Source organism: Dromaius novaehollandiae, chromosome 4 (genome assembly GCF_036370855.1).
Source record: "Dromaius novaehollandiae isolate bDroNov1 chromosome 4, bDroNov1.hap1, whole genome shotgun sequence".
NCBI lineage: Eukaryota > Metazoa > Chordata > Aves > Casuariiformes > Dromaiidae > Dromaius > Dromaius novaehollandiae.
The window spans coordinates 50,424,633-50,446,983 of record NC_088101.1 but is presented as its reverse complement, the minus strand read 5'-3'; the positions used below and the strand labels follow the sequence as shown (position 1 = coordinate 50,446,983).

The 22,351-nt window shown below is 39.5% G+C and overlaps 1 protein-coding gene across 3 annotated transcripts in view; it reads right to left on the bottom strand.

The window, feature by feature from the left end:
* The window catches only part of TENM3 (teneurin transmembrane protein 3), a 1,359,158-nt gene extending 1,344,128 nt beyond the window's left edge, over positions 1 to 15,030 (bottom strand). For 2 of the 3 annotated variants that reach the window (XM_064510997.1, XM_064510998.1), the window contains exon 1: positions 14,785 to 15,030. The gene's annotated coding sequence lies outside the window, so the exon portion shown is untranslated. The remainder of the gene's footprint in view (positions 1 to 14,784) is intronic. The other variant, XM_064511002.1, reaches the window with a different exon arrangement.
* Positions 15,031 to 22,351: the final 7,321 nt, after the last annotated feature.

Genomic DNA, 22,351 nt, shown 5'->3' with positions numbered 1-22,351 from the left:
CATTTATTTTACTGTTTGTCACTGGAATATTATTGTAAACAACTATATTGGCATCATGAGAGAATCATTCCACTGAGATGCAGAAAGCCATTCTTCATGCCCCAAGGAGCTTACAATTTAAGACTTACAAAAATTATAACTATATAAAGAATATATTACTGATATACTGAGAATATATATACTGAGCAATTCATCATATTAAATTGGGTAAGATATTCTTGTTTCCACTCTACTGTATGTTCCATGACTATGAAAGGAATGACTGAAGACATCACCCCCACATGCATCTTTCTAAAATGTAAAAGGGAGCCATTAAGCACTATTTTAGTAGTGTCACATTAGCTCCATGGACTTCAGATTTCTGCTGTCTTTTCAACTTTTTTTTTTTTTTAACTTGAAAAAGATAATTGTGTTGATAACTTAGAGACCTTTGATGGTACTCCCACACTACATGGTCCCAAACAGAATTTTAATTTTCTTTCTTTTTGTTAGCAGATTGTCAGACTTTAATGTTCAACAATAAAACATTACACAAGTCTTTCACCTGATGTTTATTGTGGTCAAATGTGGCTGTTTGATCTACATGGTTGTTTGAACCCTGAAATTCCACACTAACTTATATCCAATTCAAAGTTCTCTGCTAGTCAAAAATATAACTGTGACACTCTTGAATATATATTAAAAGACATTCTATTTTTATAAAGTATAAGAATGGTGTGATAATAGAGAAGTAGCTTATATACTTCAATAAACTTATTTCTAAAGCTATTCATTCTTCATGTACTACTAACTGTGACTAAATGCCAGATGTTTATAGCCACCTCTGACTGCAATACCTGTGCATCTATGAGCTTAATGATCTATAGCGTTAGTTTATTGATTTGAGACCTGGATTCTGGTTCCTACTGATAGGGTTGGTTCTGTTTACCCAATAACCATCTAGGTGAATAATGCAAAAGCAATTCAGTAGCACACCCAAGAACTCTTCTGATATTCACTAAGTCTCAGAGTAATTATCTTTCTATTTTTTCACTTAATTCACAAAATTACTTACTGCACAATAATAAAACTACATAACCTGTTCTTTCTATAGGATACAGGAGTTGAATTCCCTTCAGAAGATGGCAGACCAGAAGATTGGTGTTTCTGCTGTCTGCGTAACTACCCAAAGTACTATTACCATCCTTCTAAAGTGTATAAGCTCCTCTCATTTAGGTGTTTACCCCTAGAAAAATATGCCAAATTTCTGGCTCCTGAATGTAGAGAGACTTCTAACGTACAGTTTTGAGTCAGCCTTTCAAGCACCCGAAGAGATGTGAGATCTCAGATAAACCACTGTAACTAGCACTTTCTGTTAACTACAGCTCAGTACATCTTCTCAGTGAGCATGTAGTCCTTTTGACCATACCTCAAAAGACAACTAGCTTTCTCCATGAAGTACAGTGAAAGCTGAAGTGCTCAAATTAAGCAAACTACATTGTTACGCTGAATTTCAGAGAATTAAAATGTGTCTGAATGCACTCAGCAAATCCAGAAAAATCCAGACCATCTACAGCACAGGCAGCCAGTGACAAAATATGTAATAGTCAGGAACAGAGGACATCTTCAGTTCAAGTGTGTGTTATGGCTTCAGCACAGTATCAGATAAGGAAAGTGAAGAAAGAAAGAAAAATGTCTTGTAAAACAATATTAACAGTGAGCGACACTATAATGGGAAAAAGGACACCTAGTAAACAAGAGGCACAGCCATTCGGATTACAAAGCAGATTAAATTAGCTTCTCAAACCAATACAATCTTACCATCATTCCATACAGCAAGTATCAGTGTCAGACTTAAAGGACTGTGGAGCCAGTCACCATCTGACTACAGTTTATACATTTTTTTTATGTAGATATAAAGAAACTGATTCACTACATTGCTGGATTTCAACCAAACAACTGGCCTACCTAAGAAAATTCCTCGCAATAAAGCACCTTTATGTGATAATTGAACTACCAGGTAAGATATATGACTATTATATAAAGTGATTATTGACTATGAGAAGCTTTCAATTTAGTAGAAAATGACTTTGTATAAGAGTTCTCCCGAGCCAGTGACAAAGGTTACATTTAGCTCTTTTAACATATAGTAAAAAAGAATGAGACTTCCTCTGGCCTCCTGTATATCACATCATCAAACAATGGGAGGAAAATTAGGTAATGATAAAACTCATTCCATAGCTTTTCACGTTCTGTCAAAAAGGTAATTTCCAGAGAAGTGTACTGGAAAGAAAATTAGTTGAATCTGAAATTTACTGATGGTATTACTTTTCTTACTGGCTACACATGTACTTTAAAGCATAAAGATTTAACATTAGTGAAGACTCAGAATTCACTGAAGTAATAAGAAATTAATACACTGATTTCTGCCAAGTTAACTGTAAAAATAACTCAGAAATAAAATTCTCTCACATGAAATTACAAAAAGAAGAGATCCTCTTTTCCACCAATTTAAAAGACCATTATGAATTATTTACTTGGAATTTTTACCAACTTTATTATATGAAATTATATTATGGAGGATAAGTGGGACAATAAGACAATTAGAAAAGTTAATCTCAAAACAGGTTTCAAGATACTTCTCACCCTGAAACTATACAAAGGTCTTGAATTTAAATCCAAATTAGACCAAGCAGTAGGAAACTACAGATATGTTTCACAAAAACATGTACCCTGGGGTATAATAGTCCTATTTTACAAGAGTAGTGAATTCTCTTGCATATGAGAATGCATATGCTAACAAATGAGGAAATTTGGTTAAGTTTAGCATTATTCACACTTTACCAGCTATTCTTGCACTGTAAGTTGGCACATCAATTTTACCACCATTCTTGTAACAAATAAAAAATATTACATAATTCTTCAATATACAGTGGGTTATATGACCTACTCAGTAGTGCATGCCTTAAAGCCACTTTTCAGTGGAAAACCGGAGTGTTATTATTTTCCAAGTTGTTCTTTATATAGGGAGTCCTAAAGTGGAGACTGATTTTAACATTTTCTAATTTGTCAGCTACTATTTACACGAGTCATAACATTTGTTGGCACAAATAGAGCAGTTTAGAATTTCTGTGCAGACAAGATTACGCTCAAAACCAGTAATGAATCTGGAGGATCTTGAATTAAATTTACTCAAATATGTCATAAGAAATTTCTCACCAGAATTATTTAATAATAGTTTAGCAGCAAACCCAAATGCACTATCAAAAGAGGTGAGAATGAACTGAAATATGTAAAAGAAAATAAATCATCATCACACCGTTTTTTCCAAATACCTGATTTTTCAGACTTCTCAAAGTGATTTATTTTTAGACTGGTGCTATAGAATAACTTTCAGTATTGTAGCTATGCATGCTCTGATTTGCACATTTTAAACTTTGGCTTGAATATGAATGAATATGAATGGCTTGAATATGAATATGCATGAATATTAGCAAGATGGGTCCTAAGAATTTTTAAGGGGGTTGATACTTACTGACAGGTGATACAAAGATAGGAAAGTAGAACTGAAGAATGCCAAATTTATAAACCACAAAATGAAGGCAGAAGAAGCTGGGTTTTGTTTTAAAAACACATAATTTTTTTGTGCAAAACAAACTGTTGATGTACTGCAGTGTTGCTGATCTTTAAACTAATACAGTTATTTCAATTAGGAATTGAAATTTAAAGCTTAGAAAAATTATAAAATTTTCATGAAAATTTTATAAAGTGCTTTCTATATATTCCCCTGGGAAAAGAAGGATGAAGACTTTCTAAATATAGACAGTATTTTCAGTTGGAAATAGGAATATGGAGGGGTTTTGTTTGTTTGTTTTGGCTTTGTTTTTTGTACTGTTTACCTCATCCTGCTCTTGAGAACCAGAAGAACAAGAACTCCTTGGAAATTAAGGTAAATAAAATCAGCTACCCTATTCTCATTGCCTATGTAGAAAAAAAAAATACAAAAGGAAGACAAAAGACTAGCTGACACAAGGCAAAAATCACTATTACAAATCTGCTGGATGGTATCTTTAGAACAATGAAATCATGCTTATTAATCTTCTGATAAGTCTATGCTACATATTTCCTTCAGTTTCATGCCAGTTTGTTTAGACAATTTATATATTATTTAAGAATGGCTGACCAAAGCACATTACACTGAAAAGTATGTAACCACAAAACATTTGATCTTTAGTCATCTTTCACTTAGTTAAGTCTTTTAGTTATTTACATTTTAAAAAATAATGAATTTTCATACCTTCAGAGATGACACCAGAAAAATAAAAGTAAACAAGATTAAAATAACCAAGGAGAAACACTGGCCCATCAGAAAACTAAAATTTTAGCTTCCACTCCTATATAGTTAAGCATTCTGCAGTTTCACAGTGGATTTCAGGACCAGTACTCTAATTAAGAGACACACAGACGGAGGCTTTTTTTTTTTTTTTTTTAAACAATGAGATACTATTAGTAAAGAAGGAACATCTATCTGGAGCAGTGTAGTGTTTCTCTTAACTAGAGGTAGCATCATGAAGAAATGTCTAGAGATAAAGATACTGAAGAGAGCAACACGTGATAAATATGTCAAACGTACCCTTGACAGTGAAGAAAAGAATGTTTTCAACATAGTTTTACACCAGCAGAAAACATAGCCAAAGTACTAAGGGCTGTGCCATACATGTTGACAGTTTTTAAATCATGTAAACCCTTAAGTTATGAATAACTTGATTAAATTTCTCTCAAAAAGCTATTTGTGTTTAGTAATTTTCACTGCAGTGACAAAAAGAAAGTATCAAAACACAGAAAGGATCTATCACTGTAATATTTACAATACGCAGCATATTTGGTAGTATTTGTCAGAAGCAAAGTTCTGAGGAACAGAAAGCAATTTGCAGTAGCTAAATAACAGAAGGCAAAGTATATATAATTTCTACATAAAGTAGAACACATTTTCCTTCTATCTCCCTGCAGAAGGTTATTTTAGCTTATAATAGACTGACTACTGATTTTAAGAAAGTAAAGGTATAATACAGTATATTATTTACATACCTTACATGAGGTAATGCCTTTGAGCATTTAAAAGATGGAGTTAATGCAGAATGCACCCATTCAGGTGGGGTATTGTTCTTTGTAGATGGCACAAGCTACTAGTACCTTACTGTCTCCACTGAATAATGAAAACTTTTTTTTTTTTTTTTTTTTTTTTAAATGAAGCTCATGGTACTGGTTTGAATGAATAGTTTCTGAAGTATCTTACTTTCTTGTTAAATGACTTGTATTTTTTCCCCTGATGAAACAGTATTTCTGCTGTGGTTACTGAGGACATTTAAACAAGAAATCACCTACTGATAGACAAATCTCTGTTTGCGGGTCCCTCAGAGCCCAGACTCAAAAGGCTTAAAAACATGAAGACAGCCATTCATTCATCATCTTGGAGTAGTGAAGGAATGTTTGGGAAATGTAGGATAACTTCAGGAATGTTTTTCTTTTATTAGGGTTGAAATTACGAGCAGTTCAATATGCAGTATTATTTTCTACAGCTTACATTTTACTGTATATGTTTTGTCACTGTAGATATTTTACAAACACAGATAGGCATTTTGAAAATACTATTATCTAAAAAGTAAGGACAGCTTCACTCAGGGTGGAAACAGAAACAAGGTATTCACTGAAATATAAATTGACATTAAATTTAGAAGTGATTTCCCAAAAGCAGGATTGAGGTGATACCATGACAGTGATGAAGAAATATAAAATATAGCCTTGATACATATGTACCCAATGTGCATCTTTTCCCTGGGTATGTTCAAAAGCTTTTCATGAAGCTAACACCTCTTTTGGGGGCATCAAACTGACTTGCAAAAAAATACAATACAGTTCTTGTGTTATTCTGGGCTAGTATGAAAGCTGAGCACAACTCTTGAGCAGATCACAGTTTGTATGCTAATTAACAAACTTACTTTTAGGCAATACATTGTATTTTAATTTAAAAAATAAAAAACATCAGTGTATAATTACTACATCTTTTCCTCATGCTTTCCTCTTCCTAAGCAAGATAGAAGTAAGGTAGGCTGATTTCACAATAAATCTTTTCCCAGGCTTATGGCTTGTCCACAAGGATGGTTTGAGGCTCAAATTTCACTCCCAAAGTACCAACTTAGGAACCTTTTTATGGTGAGGTGGAGAGTAAGGAGGCACAGTCAGACAATGAGGCAGTCAGAGAAGAGCATAGTTACAAAGCTCAGGATACAGCAGCCAGCACTGACCACAGTGAATTCAATCACAAGTTGTAAATGCAGCTAATAATAGCAGAAGTACAATTGCACCTGAGAAACAGATGAGACTAAAATAGGAGAGCAAGAGCAAAGACTTGGTTGAAGAAAGCAAATGTGAGTGTAGCTCTAAGTAAATAAAAACAGTAACAGAAAACTTCCTTAACAAAAAATTGTTGACAGTAGATGGTTGCACACTACTTAAGCTATATTCAGGAGTCAGCTGATACATAAGTAGGATAGGGGACTTTAATATGTGATCTGAAGGCTGTGAAATTCCCCTAAGGAACACATGGTAGAAAGGTGCATATACGAGTGAAAGTGATGAAAAGGTGGATAAGCTTACAGTTTAACTACATTTTCCAAAATTCCAAATATAAATATATATTCTTACACATTTTATTAGATGTGCTGCATATGCAAGTGGATGCATCTTGATAAGAATGTGGAATCTTAGGTCCGTTACAAGGACAAAGCAGAAGCTGTAGTCATTAAATGTACGTACCAGCCAGCACAAGAGGCCCGCTCTCTAACTAGGTCTTTAGTTGTTATAGCACAGAAGATTAAGGGCAATAACAAAATCATCACAAAACCTTCTCACAACAGCTTACAGATGACAGCAAGTGTGAGACAGAAGTTCTACATTTTTTTTTCTGGTAGCAAGGCTGGCTGAAACAGATCCCACCTCTTCTTTCCTCCTAGATTACTTAATCCCACCCTTACACTGCACCCTCACTTGCACAGCAAAAAATAATATAGGACTTTGAGATGATTCAAAATGGTTACAAATCCTTACTTTTTTGCCACAGAATTGCTCATTCTAAATTGGTTGTCTTTATAGTCCTGTAAATAACTCAACTGAGAAGGTAGTTAGGGAGTAGAAATGAATAGCCAGATAGTAAGAGTTGGAAAATTTTACTTAGCTTTTCCATCAAGAAAAATAGCTGTGGGACCAAGACTTCCAATGCCATGTGCTGTTTTGAAAATCAGCTGCAGACATGCAGTCAGGAAATGAAAAGATTCTATGTGAAAGCTTTATAATGAGGAAAAAAGAAAGCTTCAGAGAAAATACTATTTTCCTTTCTCTAATAAAGTTTCTCATTCATTGACTGAAGACAGTCACTCACCCTGTGATTCTTTACCATTATGACAACTAGCAGCTGAACCAAAAATTGACAGAATCCTTCACAATATCACTCTACATGACACTAGCAGCAGTGTGAAATTGAGTGTGATCACAGCCCTAGTCAATTCTACTGGTTCAGGGAGTTTTCAGGTTAGGTCGATTTTATCTTCAGATCCTCATACTCTTGAATCACAGAAGTAAAGAAAACAAAGACAGAGGAAAAGACAGTAGGATAATAGTCTGTAAAAAGGAAACAAGGGCAGAGAAATTTTTAGAAATTGCTAAAAGCTCTTCCAGTCCTCCAGGAACACAACTCCACACAGCATGAAGTAAACTCTGTGCGTATAAAGAGTAGTTCTCCCCACCTGGCTTCAAACCTAAAGAATCAATGTACCATTTGAGATTCAGACACTTGCTCAGTGTCCTGTAATAGCACATCGCAAGCTCTTCAGGAGACAAACTTTTTACCTAACTTCATATATACTAACATACCATCTCTTACTCAAAACCAGCTTTTTTTAAAAAAATCATTTCCTCCTCCTCCCCCTTGTTGACTGACCTCTTTGTCCTAAGTTCTGACAAGACAGCATTTTAAATTCTTCTACAGTGCTTTTTTCCTTTCTAACCCTTTTCCTTTTTTATATTAAAACCAATCCTTACTCTTTCAGTTCCTACTAAAGCATGACTACTTGTCATCCCTCTTGATTGTTCGAACAGCTGTTGCTAGTTGCCAATCAGTCCCATGCAATCTCTTCTCATTCTCTTCCCTTATGTGCTTTCTTCTCCTATTTTGCATGAGAAGTCCAAGAGCTTGTCTGAGTGAATACTCACCAGTTACATAAGTACTTACTTGTGACTCCAAGGAAGGGTAGCAAAAACCTAACCCTTATCTCACTTGTGCTTCAGTGTTTCCAATGCTAGCTATCCCTGTAGTAAGCCCTAACTATCCAATCTTTATTAAAAAAAAGAAAAAAATCATTCTAGAGCATCCTGCAACAATCTACTACTCCTTTTCCCAGAAATACATAAGCCACAATAAATCTTTTGCAAAGTGAAGTAAAGCTAATTGGTTTAGTCTTGCCGTTGCAAATTAATGTATTTTACTTCCTGCTGCAGTGGACTAGGAATACACATGCAGTTTAATCTGAAAGGCAGCTAAAAATCCAATTAAATTAACAGTGGCTTTCAAGGGAATGGACAGTACCTTCTTACTCACTCAGTCTAATTCATAAGCTATCCTTTGCTCACACCCTAAATCAGTAGGATATTTGCAAATTACAAAACAAAGGATGAATCTGTATTAACTATCATCTCTGTCCTCCAATGTGTGATCTCCCCTCCAACCATCAGCTAGTCCATTCAGATTCTCATCCCTGAATTCTACCCTCTTCGTTGTAGTAACTACTTATAAATGTTTGAAAGAATTACCTTTGCAAGACCTGTATGTTCCTTTAAATGTAGTCTTTTATGTCAATATAACATAAAATTAGCTTTAGTAATCTCTGTTGTCCAAGAACAAATTCTATCCCAATGATTTGCTGGGGTTAGCATATATAACTTAAATTGTATTATATACTTTATTGCCGAGGTATGACTCATTGCCAGTAACAGATCTGCCAAAAGGAAAATCAAAGTTGTTGGTTTCCAAAAAGAAAAGTATTAAACAGATTTTGCTTCCAAGAAAATACTACACTTTATATCTCTTGTTATATCAAGTCATAGCCCTAAAAATATGAGCAGGACTCATCATCAGATTAAACATGTAGGTAGTGTCTGCAGGAACAGGGCCTAAATGAGTTTTATCAGTCATAATGTTGGATGGTTATCACTGCATAAATCAGTGCAATTTCAGATAATTTTTGTTAACAGTTCAAATGCTTTTATCTGTAATCATATAAATAATGGTCAGTCTACCATGAAGGGTATTAGCTGCCAAGATACTGTCTCTCAGAGCCGAATTGGAGGTGTTTCAGTCCAAACTTTGACAAGCTTTGCTCCTGCTGTGACCTCGGGGGCACTGCCCATTCTCAATTAGCAAATGCTTCCTTCTGCTTTCTTCCTCACCCCACTTGCTGAGGCAAGTGGATAAACATGAGCTCAGTCCCTGCTGGCTGGCTCCCTTCCCCTGCTTGTGCCCTGCTCCTTGCCCTTGGAAATGGTTGATGTTCTTTTGAACGTCATTATGGCTACATGTCAACGTTACCCTGTCCCAAGAGATAACAGGTTAAAAGTAAAATTTAAAATAAAGTAGAGATCAATGTGGGAACGACACTTCAGCCAGAATGATTTGTCACTTATTTCTTCAGCAGAGATTACATCAATGTGATTTTATCACTACTTTAAAGACAGAATGATTCCTGAATAAACAGAATGACTGTCTATACATAGGTATCTGTCAGAATGGAAGAGGGACTTGACCACTTCCCTTCTAATATTCAAAATTCTCCTACTCCAAAAACTCCATATGGATCAAGATCATACACAGTGGGAAGGCTGTGAGTCCGCTCTCTGCTGTTCTGCACTGTCAAACCGTAATGACAGCATATTCTGGAATATGATTACCTTTCTTGCATTCCCTTCCCCTAGGAAGGAGCAAAAGCTTCAGCTAGCCACAGTCTTGTGTATCAGTGCAGACCAGCATTGGAGTAGAGAACCACATGTGTGACCTTATAGATTTCTGGAAAGTAGCCCTGTAGTCAACAAAGGCAAAGCCACGCTGCTTTCGTTAGTGTATTGCAAAAGCACATGATGAGCAGACTTCTCTATGGGCCACTATTTAAGGCTTTTGCAGAAGCACTTCCTATTGTACAGACAATGCATAAATAATTTGTTTATTTTCGGAAAGTGTGTCTGCTTAGCCATGGAACTTATATTCAACAGGAGACCATTACGCTGTCATAACATGCTATCCCACTTACATTAGCTCTTAATTAACACTGGAACATTTAGCAGCTATTAGAAGAGACATTCTCAAGAGTTCTAGACTTCAGCAGAGTTCACAGGCAAACTGTCTTTAGGCATTATATTGCAGCAGTTTAAGATTAGAGATGCAGTCTAAATTAACGAAACCGTATCTTTGACTCATTCTTGTTTCTAGAAAAATAGTATTTGCAAATACTCCACGCTGATCTTTCTACCCGCTGCAGTTGAAACACTTTCAACACCACAAGAATCTTTGCAAATTCTTTCTTACTTTGTAAGTCTATTTTGGGGGGTAGAAGGTGTAAAATAACAAATTCAATTTATAAAGCAATTTTAAAGCAGGTAGATTATTTCTCTTGCTAAGACTTTTTGAATCAAACAGGATCGTTCTTCACACAGCGAGCATATATAGCTACATATTTACACATATATCAGTGCATATGTGTGACTAAAACCAAGTTCAGTCTTCTCTGTGTAACAAATCGTTAGTTACAAAAATACTACTATTAGTCATCATTAAACTACTAAATTAGTAGTCAGAAAGTGACAGGTCCAAATCTAAAGTTTAGTTTCTTTACTGACTTGATGGAAACAAGGTAATTGCATAAGTATGAATGTATTTGTAACAGAGCTGCAAGTGGTCTTGTAGGAAATAATCTTTAATGCACAAATATAAGTGTAATTTAATGCTTTAGTAATCATCAGTTTGTAACCTAACTTGCTATCTTTAATTCAGTAATGGACTATTATAAAATAGGAAAAAAAATCTCTTAATCTATGAAGCCAACTTAGTTTTTAAAAATCAGAGCTACTGGTTTCCAGAAGTCTTATTCTGATAGCGATCACAAGTAACAATTATTACTTTATTAGCTACACTAGAAATGCTTTTGTATGTTTTCAGATACCAAATTTCATAGCCTGTTCACTTAAATGCATTAAATATTTTGCACCTCTGGTTCTTAAACATTATTTCAACCTGGAATGCCGTGTAATGTATCCTGAAGCTTCAAACTTGGCCATAGGGTCTTTTATTGTTATGACTTAATCAGAAACAGGTGCCCAGAAGTTGACATTCCCTCACCTAACCAGCAATATCAGTATGGCAATTATACAGTTTCTAAGAACTTCTTTCCTCTTCCCTTCCAATAGTAAAACTGCATTTTCCAAGATTTTAAAGTTTTCAGTGCTACCTATATTGAGCTGTGAGTCTAGTAAATACAACTTTCCTAGATATACTGGGTATAAACCATTATTAAAAATCCTTAAGAGACAGAAGAGTAGAGAGGTACAAATAACCTGGTAAGGACATAAGTTTAACACTGTTATTGCAATGTTGGGATGAAAGAAAGATTTCAGGTGGTGCAATCTGGAAGCAATACAGACAAATATGGGTAATAATGTTGGGGTATCTTCCTGCACAGATTTACTGACAAAGAGTTGGGAAACGTCGGAGTAAGAAAAATATGCAGATGTCATAGGAGAAACGTATCTGCACATTTCATTAGGAGGATTTTTTCAAGCAGAGTTCATTTTCTTGTAAAACTTGTCATTAAAATCATTTTCTTGTGACTTGTCATTAAAATACAGTATATAGAAAACATACAAACAGAACTCCCCAAAACAGTTTTATACAACTGAGTATTTAACTGATAGCATTTTTAGTATTCTTTCTGTTGCTTTTTCCTCCAAAAACTGTCTTCGGCATTTTCTCACACTCCATGCTGTATCAAAGGCACTGCACAAATCCAGATGTCAAGACATCAGTGTTTTGTAAATCTTTGATAACACATTCGGCTATGTATTTATCAGCTGTGTGGAAAGTCATACTTTTTGTTTTGGAGCAAATCCAACCTTAACATTAAACTCCATCTTCATTCAAGCTAACATTTTTACAGGGACTGAGAAAAAAAAAGCTCCTTTATTCTGATTTTTACAAACCCTCATTTGGGAAAGCAGAGACTCAAACTCGGATTTAGAAGACAGAAACAACACTTAAAAGAATTATTCAAATACTGTGGCACACAAGAATATATAAGGAAGTATTTTACAAGCATATCAGTAATAGTGAACAGAGCGAGACTGCGATACAACACAAAATGACCCCTATGTGAGAACTGCAGCATCTGATACAAGAACAAAATAGACTAGTTTTACCAATTTGAGTATAACTTTTCTGAAGCTCAGTATTTTCACTGACTTCCATGGGAGTCTGGGAGACATATGCTCCAAGCCCTTTCAGACCTATTTAGACCAGTGCTTGGGGGGTCGTTTGTTTGTTTTTAACTTTAAAAGAAAACAAAACTGTTTGGAATACAAAACTTACTTAAAGATAAAGAAGAATAAATAAATGAACCCATATGCACATTAGAATTTTAATAGTGTTAGCCCCTACAGTAGTCCCTAAGATAGGATATTAAATTTAGCAAATTAAATAGGATATTCAGTTTAATTCAGTTTCTGGCATTTTCCTTCAATACATATTTTTGATGAAGAACATGGCATACATTTTCTCTGTGGAAAAAATAAATCAAGCATAAGTTTACATTCTGTTGCTCTTTTTATGTCTACCTTATTACACATTACACTGAGAAACTTTTAAAATGAAATGCAACAAGTTTATGTAGTTATTGCACAAGTTTCTCATAGAACATTTTCAAGTTATGTGAGAAATATAGTAGATTTGGAGGACAAACAAAGAGAGTTTACAAAATAAACTTTAACCACAGAGAAGCTGATCTGCATATCACTGTCACTGAAGAACAATGTTAACCCAGTCTGTTATTGCTATAAAAACATGTTAGCTGCTTAAAGGATGACGCAAAGAACATTATTACAGCCTCTCTGATCCGGTCCTCACAACATTAAACTGTAACTATTTCTAATCTATGCAAGTGGCAAAAAGTGAAATAAAACTTAAGTGGTAAATGGAAAGTGACATAAACTCAAGTTCAATTATCAGTTCAGTCAAACGATGCCAGGAAAAGATGGAAGAGGATTTCACTGGACAAAAATGTAAAAATTGCCTCCCCTTCAATTCAGCTTCACACAAACTCTCAGGTATTTAGCTCTATTTACCTATTGCAGGAAGAGCAGTGAACACTCAGCCTTCCGTGAGCTGATGCTCCAAGCCGTGCGTGGCATGTTCCGGTGCGGCTGGCCAAGCTAGCAACTAATTACCGTAGTCCTTGCACAAGTGTTACCATCCCTGCAATAATTATTAAATATTCTAACACCCTTTCGGTTCCCTGAAAGAGCACAGCTTACTATTTTAAGAAAGCCTGCCTATTTAAATGTCATTAACTATCCAATTAGTACAGTCTGCTCCTTGCTAGCTGCACAGTACTGGGATAATCTCTTAATTGTTAGTCACTATTCAGCAATTTTAGTAATTACGCTTTTATACGTCGTGTGGTAATTGAGACAGACTACCCTTAGACTCTCGTCTTTCCCGGTACGTGGTGACAACCCGAAAGACGAACACCAGCGGAAAAACACCCGTGCCACCGGGGACGAACCGCACGGCGGGGCGCGCCGCCGCCGCCAGGCGCCCGCCCCACGGCCGCTCGGGGCCGCCCCGCTCTCACCACCCCGCTCGGCGACCGCGGAGCCGCTCCGCCCGCGCAGGGGCCGCCGCGCCACCGCGCCGCGCAGCAGCGCGCTGGCAGCGCTCTTCCTCCCGCGCGGCTCTCGCCGAGAGGAGCCACTGCCGGCGCCGCCGCTGCTCCCCACGGCTCCACCTGCCGGGCGCCCGCGCCCCGCCGCCCGCGCAGCGCCCCGGCCTGCCCGCCGCCCTCCGCAGGAGGGGCAGAGCCGCCCGCCCGCGCCGCCTCGCGAAAATGCCCCGTCCCGCAGCAGAACCGCCAAGTTTCTTAAAAAAAAAAAAAAAAAAAAAAAAGGAAAGCAACAGAACCGGAGAGGCGTGCCACCAGCCACTGCTCGCTGCGCGCGTCTAAACGCGCCCGCGCAGAGGCTCCCGCGGGGACAGCCCCGCGGAGGCGCTGAAAACCAAGCGAAATTACCCCGAAGCGGCCGGGAGCCGCCGCCCGGGACGGGGCGCCCCCCCGCCGTCCCTCCGCCGGACGGTGCCTGTTGCGCGGGCGCCGAGCGGCGGCGGACGAAAACTTCCCCCGCCGCGCACCCCCGCGCCTCCGCCGCCCCTGCCCGCTCCGCGGCCAGCGGCTCCCAGCGAAAGCCCAAGCGGCAGCACGAGTCCCCTCCGGATGCGAGCGGAGCTGCGCTCTGCAGAGCCGGGACCCCCCCGCCTCCCTCTGCGCAAAACCGGTTACCCCGCGCACTCACTCACCCTCCCGCAAGCGGCAGGGCGGGGGGCGGCGGCCGGCGGGAGGCAAAGTTTGACGAACGAGCAGCTCCGGCAGCGACAGGCTCGTGCGGGGCGCAGGCAGCCTCCGCAGCGGGCGCGGAGAAGTGCAGGAAAGAGCCGCTTACCTGTGCGCAGCCCCTCCGGCGGCGGCAAGGGCGGGCCGGCGGGTCTCTCCGCTCCGCTCCGCCGGTCACAGCGGCATGGAGGCGGCCGGCGAGAGGGCCCGCGGGGCGGCGGGGGCTGCCGCCGGGCCGGGACAGCCGCCCCCCGCCGGCGCAGCGGCTGGAGCCGGGGCGGCCGCCGCAAAGCAACACGTCTGGCTCTGAACTTCGCAGCTCCAGTCGCAAACAAACAAATACAGCCCGGGAAGGACCTCTCCCATCCGATCCCAGCCTGCTCGGCAGCCGCTGCCTCTCTTATTGGTGCGGAGGTTATTTATTTATTTGATTTCTCCCCCCCCCCCCCCGCCATACACCCCCCTTTCCCTCTCCTTCCCTTCCCCTTCCCTCCCTCCCGCCCCCCGGCCTTTCCTCCCCTCCCGCACCCGCACGCCTCCGAGCCAGCCCGTCACTCCGCGCCGCGCAGCGGGGCCGCGGCTGCTCTGCGGCCGGGTGCCGGGGGGCCGGGCGCGCAGCGGGAGGCGGGCGGGGAGGCGGGGAGGCGGCGGCGGGCGGGAGGCGGCCCCGGGCGCCCTGCGGGCCGTCCCCGCTCCGCGGCCGCGGGGCGCGCACCGGCGCAAGGGCGGCGGAGCCGAGCGGAGCGGGGCGGTGCTGGGCCACCGGGGCGAGGAGCGAGAGCTGCCCCCTCTCCTGCGCTGTCCGCGGCGCCGGGGGGGCATGCCTCCCGGGTGCGCCTTCGCGCGTGGCGCTGCGTGGCGCGGCGCGGCGCGTACCGGTGTGTGTGGTGGCGGTGCACGGGGCTCGCGTTGCGGCACCCCCCGCGCGCCGGCCGCAGCCGGCATCGCCTTTGCGTTTCGCTGCGGCTTGTGCGAGAGCAGCGCGCAGGCGGCGTTATTTCACCTCCGTGTGCGCCCCCGTCCGCAGGCCGGCGGGTCTCACCGGGCCCGGCCCAGGGCCGGCACCGCGCTGCCTTTCCGCAGGGGACGGGCCGCGGCGGGGGGCTGCGCCCGGGCCCGTGCGGGGCCCGCAGTGCCCGGCTCCCGGCTCCCGGCTCCCGGCTCGGACCGCGGCGCGGCCGCCGGTGGGAGCCCGCGGTGCCCCGCGGGGCTGGTCTGGTGCCGCCGCCCCTGCGCGTGGCGGGTGCCGACATCCCCCTCTCCTCCCCCTTCCGAAGCAGCTCGGGGCCGCGCTACCTGTCCCAGCGGTAGGAGACAGGGGCGTAAAATCTGCCAAGTTGGGACAAACTCTCCCAGACACTCTGGTGTGGGTGTCCCCCCCTCCCCCCCCCCCCCGATGAAATTCCCACCCTCTCCCCTGGCAGCAAGCAAGCGTTTGGATTGTTCTTTTTCACTTCCAGGGGGAAAAGTTGTTCACAGCGCTAGAAGACGCAAACAAGGAAATTGCAAATGTGCTGAGAGAATAAACAGTTATTTAACAATATTGCTAGGCAATAAAGCATAAATTATATCCCTGTTTCTCTTCAGCTGACAAGACTGAGGGTGTAAAGATTGCTTTTATCCTAAGTCAGTCAATGAATTTATGTAGAATTTATGAATTTATGTATTTGCCATTTCAAATAGAGGGTACAAATCTTTCTTTGTGCAGCGACCCTGTAATTCTACCTTTGTCAACTGAAGACAATAAACTAGAAAGATTAATGTATGTTTTCTCTTCAGTAGCAAATCCTATTGTCAAATGGGGAGAAGTTTTTATTCAAAGGATTGGATCAATAGTTGACTTTGTTTTGAAGCGTTTATTTAAGAAGGTTCTTAAAAAGACTGAAGTTCATGCTCTTAACATCCTTAAAGAAATCTCTCAAAGGCAATTATTCTATTTGCCAATCTAGCGGTCACTGCCATGTAGCAACAAAAAGCACGAAAGCTAGACGTGGAAATCCCATTGGGTTCAGACAGTGTGCTTTCTCAATTGAAAAAGAACAGTAAGAAATTAAAAAGGGAGATGCACTTTAGAAACACATTTATTTGAATCTTTTAAACAGCTTTCTTTAAACAGGTGATGCTTCATCTCTAACCAGTAAGCTTCAAGGTCAGTTACATTCAATGATAGACGTGTTCCATGTCTGAAAGGATGCCACCAACTTTATCTACTGTTTTGTGGCCAACATTCAAGAAGTTGACTGTCTGACTGCCATTTTAATCTGTAAACTTTCAGCGTTCAGAAGAGCACACTGGAATAAACCACTGATTTTTCAAAATATGAGTAGGATCTTCATTAACCCCATGAAGATCCTACTTTTCTAATGATAGGCCTATCTCAATACCTGTCAAAGTCAATGAAAAGTCCTCTAGTGATTGTAGTTAAATTTAGATTGACACTTATACTTTATTATTTTATATGACATTGATTTTTATGTGGACACTAAATAAAGGAAACAATCTAAAAACAACAAAACTCCCAACAAGACAGATCATATCCTAAAAAAATTGTGTCCACTTCCATTAAAATGAATTCCTCGGGTAACTGGATCCACTTCAACAGGACTTCGACTTGACTTCAATCAAGCTAACAATGAATTCAAGCTAACAATGAATTTAGTGACTATTTAATTCTACTGCAGGACTGTTCACCTGAGTGATAGTGGAGGAAGGTTAATTAGCTGAAATAGAGAAAACCAGGAGAAAAAATGGCATATACTGCAGAAAGTAAAAGGAACAAGAAAGAAAAGGCAAATTTATGATTTTTTTTTACTTAGTCTTATTTAGTTTGCTTGATTTTATTTAGCCTCCTTCATCGTTTAAATCCATGTGATCTTGCGCCTAGCATTTCAGTTTTTCAGTGTTTCAAATTGAGATTATTAAATAACAAACAATGTAACCCCTCCACCCCCACCAACCAGCACTGACACAACTTTAAAACTAGCTTTCTTCTGCGATTTTCCAGCTGCCTGTTTTCTGTCTGGACTACAGCCCTTATAAGCCTACTTATAACTGTTTTAAAAAGCTCATACTATTACATGTAACTGCTGACACACATCGTGTGCATTATGCTTTGTTTCAGAAATGCACCAAGTGATCTCAGCAGAAAATGAAATGTATGTATTAATATTTTCAAATGCTTATTCAAATCAGTCAGATCTGAGCAAGTTCAGTTTAAGTAAGGACAGACACAGCTCATCAGTAAGAAGTTTTTCCAAACAAATGGTATGTTTTATGCTCAGCCATTTCATCTGCGCAGGAAGCTTTTTACAAAAAAGATGGATTTTTCTTCCACAATTGAACAGGCAAGTTTGCACTTCTTTTTCAATTTCTTTTCAGATAGCTGAAACACTTTTGATCACAATTTATAAATATGTCAGGCAAAGCTCTGAGTAAACTAGCAAGAATATATTGAACAGTTTGAATATTAAACTTAACTGTCACACATCATATATTGGCATATGTTGTAAAGAATCAAGAATTCTATGTGGATGCATGTTAAAATTATGAGTGAAATCACATTATCATGTAACCTCGTCTAATTATAACTATGTTCTAAAGATTTAGTGAATAGCTTTTTCAGCCAGCCAGGATTTGGGAAATTTTGCTACTGTGAGGTTTTCAAAGGTAAGAACAAGGTCAGAATTCTCCCTTTTTCTCATCAAATAAGCAAAACACTGCATTTACCTTAGCCCATCCAAGGGCTACTAGAGAAAGGTCAGTCTTTGACCTGCTCTCCAGTTTTTGAAAACAAAGATGAATAAATATAACTGATTATAAAAAGTATGCTAATGTTGCATACTTTAAAAGAAAGGCGTATCAATAAACCAAAAGATCTGGAAAAGGGGAAAGCCATTATAAAGACTAGAAAAGAGAAGGAAACTCTTTGACCTGTTACGAAAATGTTGATACTGCCAGGCTTTTGTGTGGGAACAAAATGATTTGTTTCCCTGTAAATTAAGCCATTAAGTCATGGTAACATAAATGCATTTGAAATTGAATAGTAAGTTTTTGGCCTGACTACCACTTATTTGTCCTGTTTGGCCAAGGTAGGATTTTTCCTACTGCAGAGACATACAACCATTTGTGAAGTTGATGGCTTCCAGATAAAAGAAAAAGAGCAGCTGTCCTTTGGGGGTGGTTTTAATGGTCCCTTTCTATGATGGCAACTATGAAGGTCTGCACCTTGTGGAAAATAGGGAAGAATGTCATATAGGCCATTATCTTTACTGTCACTCTAAAATATTCACAGATGGCCCTATGTCATCCGTGTCACTCGGAAACTGGGGTGAGCTTCTTTATCTGTGTCGGATGCACTGATAAGTTATCCTGTATGTCAAAAAGTGAGCAGAAAAGAGTGCTTCTTTGTGTATTTTGAGGATGCTGTCTACTAATCCGCTTTGGTAATGCCATGTTGTAATTGTCATGATTCTCTGGCATTTATGCAGAGAATAGTCTAACCCCAGGTCAGAGCCGTAGAGCTGAACCAAAAAGCTTCCAAAGTGACATGTGTATGAGCATGTTGATAGGTGACCCGTTGCTGCAAAACATGTCTACACTGCTGGAGTTGAAACAGCTGTGAGCTGGGATAGCAATGTTTATACTGAACCTGGGCAGCATGCTTGTTCTGATTTGGAGTGAGTCGGGGCTTATAATCTCTGTAATAGAGTATCTGTTTTCTCCATTTTTTGAAGAGAGAGTTCAGTGGGGACCAAGTTTATTCAGTCATTTCTGCCATGACCTGCCTGTGATCAGGCAGTTGTCTACAAAGGGCTGATATTTATACTGTGTCTTACCAGTTGGGACATCAGCACCGTATGTTGTGTTTTAACAATATTTGGTACTATAGAGGTTTTAAATAACAGGATATTCTACATAACAGTTCCTTCTCGTAGTGGTACTTTTAATTTGGTGGATACTTCAGGTACTGCGTGTTGGCCATGTACATAGTGACAAAAGGTATGCATCCTATTAAGCAAAACACAAAAAACATCTTGCACCTGAAAAGACAGTCTTGATAGAAACCATGCTGACCCTATGGCTACTAGTTTAGTTTTCCCAAGTCTAAGAGAAGATGAAGACACCCTTCCTAGTTCCCTGGAATAGTGAAATGCCCCAAAATGAAAGACACTTCTGGGTTAATCTAATGAATAGGACATGGTGAATGTTGACACTTATAAGTGTCTTCTTAAAAGACTGCACTTAAAAGTTTCAGGTAAGTTCATGGAAGAAGAATTTGGTGAAGGGTATTAAATACACAGACAACACCTTTGAATTGAGCTCTTGTTTGAGCCACATAGTGCCAGATGTTGGGAGAGTTTTCGAGGTAATATCATCACTATATGCTTGTTTAAGCTTAGACCTTTTCTTATGCAGTAAATAGCTAGTGCCCTTTGACAGAGGAAGGATAGTGGGTGAGATGTATCTTTGGTTTGATCCCATTTCGCGACTCTTACACAGTTTTGGAACCACTTCTACTGCTCGTACTGGAAAAAAAAACATGCTATTTCATTGTAATGGTCCTGCTGAGTGCTTTATAATAATATACACATAATTCTTGAGAAAGAAATGACATTTAGAGAAAGCTTCAAAGCTTCACAGAATTATGAACTTAAGTTGCAGTGGAAACTTCTTGTCAATCTAATAGTAAGAACTGAATTAAAAGCAGCATTTAAAGATGAAAGCTCATATGTAGCTGTATGTAGAGATATCTGGAATAGCTATCTGGATAAATTAATTTAAATAAACTGTAACTTAAAATTACTTGTCTGAAGTAATACATTTCACAACTAGTATTTTGATAGAATGATAGATATTTTACATTCATAGCTGGAACAGAAACGTTTGTCTTTCTACCAGTTTCCAAATAGAGTTTATAATTTTCATTTTGTTTAGTTTTTACTTCTGAAATTGTTGTACCTATTGGCTTCATATGAGGGAGTGAAACTACCTGTTACACTTTTTACATACAGCAGCTTTTGATCGGAATCTAATACATTTCTCAGGCTTGTGGTCTGTAGTGCTTCACTATGCAGTTCTGCAGTCAAAGAGCTGCTTGAATGAACTGTTTGAGAATTACATACACAGTACCCATGTATAAATTTAATATTTTGTTCTTCAGGCAATTCATATATACCTATGAGGAGAAAAGACAGCTAGAATATTTACTCTTCTAAACCAGAAATACATGATTTTTTTTTCTTTTGAATTCCCTTCTTTCCATTCCAAGAAAAACTGAATTGCTAGTTGGGAATTCAATTTAGGAGATACATAGCTAGATACTCTACATGTACTCATTCCACTTTGGACTTTACTGTGATAGATAAAGATGAATTAATCACTGTAACGGAAGCTTACAGTTGCCTAGGGACCAGCAGTTATGAGTTGATTATACTCACTACTGGTAAACAGAATAAAGTCCTTAGCAATAATGTGGAAAGCCAGTACCTCAAAGAGGCTAGTTTCTCAAAGTTAAAAATATTGTCAATGAAATTCTCTGGAGATAAAGCTGTAAGTAGATATGAGGTTATGACTGACAGGTGAATTAAGAAGAGGCTTATTAGATAGCCAAGTAGCCACTGTACCATCACTGAGAAAAGCAACATCTTGGTTTCGTGGTAGCGTGGAGACACCAATTAGAGAAAGATATGTATATCATATCACAATATAAAAAGTGGAAAGCAAACATAAACTGATATGAACTAGAAGCTGTGAAGTATAATGGAATGAGGCATATCAGGGAACAAGCCATGGTCGTACTAAAGAAAACAACATACATATTACATTATATTAGGGAAAAAAAATGATGTTTATATATAGAAGCGGAACCATTAACAGAACAAGAAAATCAAATTGTTACTAATGACACGGAAAAAAAGAGTCTTCAATATGTATTTTTGTTTCATTTCTGGAAAGAAGTAGGAGAGTACACTTGTATTCCATGAGGGTGGTGAAGTACTCGCCAAGCACTCAGTATCTAAGGAGAGCGTTACGCAATATTTTTACTCTGCGTATTTGAAAAGCAGAAGATTCAAATAAACTGAACTCAGAAGCAGATATGTACTGTATTAATTTTAAAGGCGTTTTGGAATAGCCTGAAAACTCCAGGAAACAGTGAATTGTTGTATTAAAGCTAAAGTATAACCAACAAACAAACCAAACAAATGATCAAGCAGCATGACCCATGTTGTAAATCCGGAGAAGGCAGTGAATGGTGACGTGGGATTCTACACGTAACAGTTCAAAAGCTTGCGGTACGGAGCATTACTGCTAGGATTTGAGGCAGAAGTTTTCTGGAAGATAAAGTCTTGTCAAGCAAATGTGATTTCTCTCTTTGAGAATGTTAGGAGTTTGGGTGATACAAGTGAGCTTCTGTACAGCTTGCTGGAAAGTTATATGCTTAGAAAGTAGACATACAAGCCGCGCTTTCAAAATTGGGACTGTACCCTTGAAAATAATTCTGAAAATAATTAAAAGGTCATACTATCAGCCCCCCACACACACACACACTGTGTTTAAAAGGGTTTTTCTTTCGTATATGGAGCAAGAAGTAGTGGTTAGGAGAAGAGAGAGATTAAATTGTTCGCATGTATAGTATAGATAAGGCTGATAAAATAATCTTATATCAACGTCTTTTG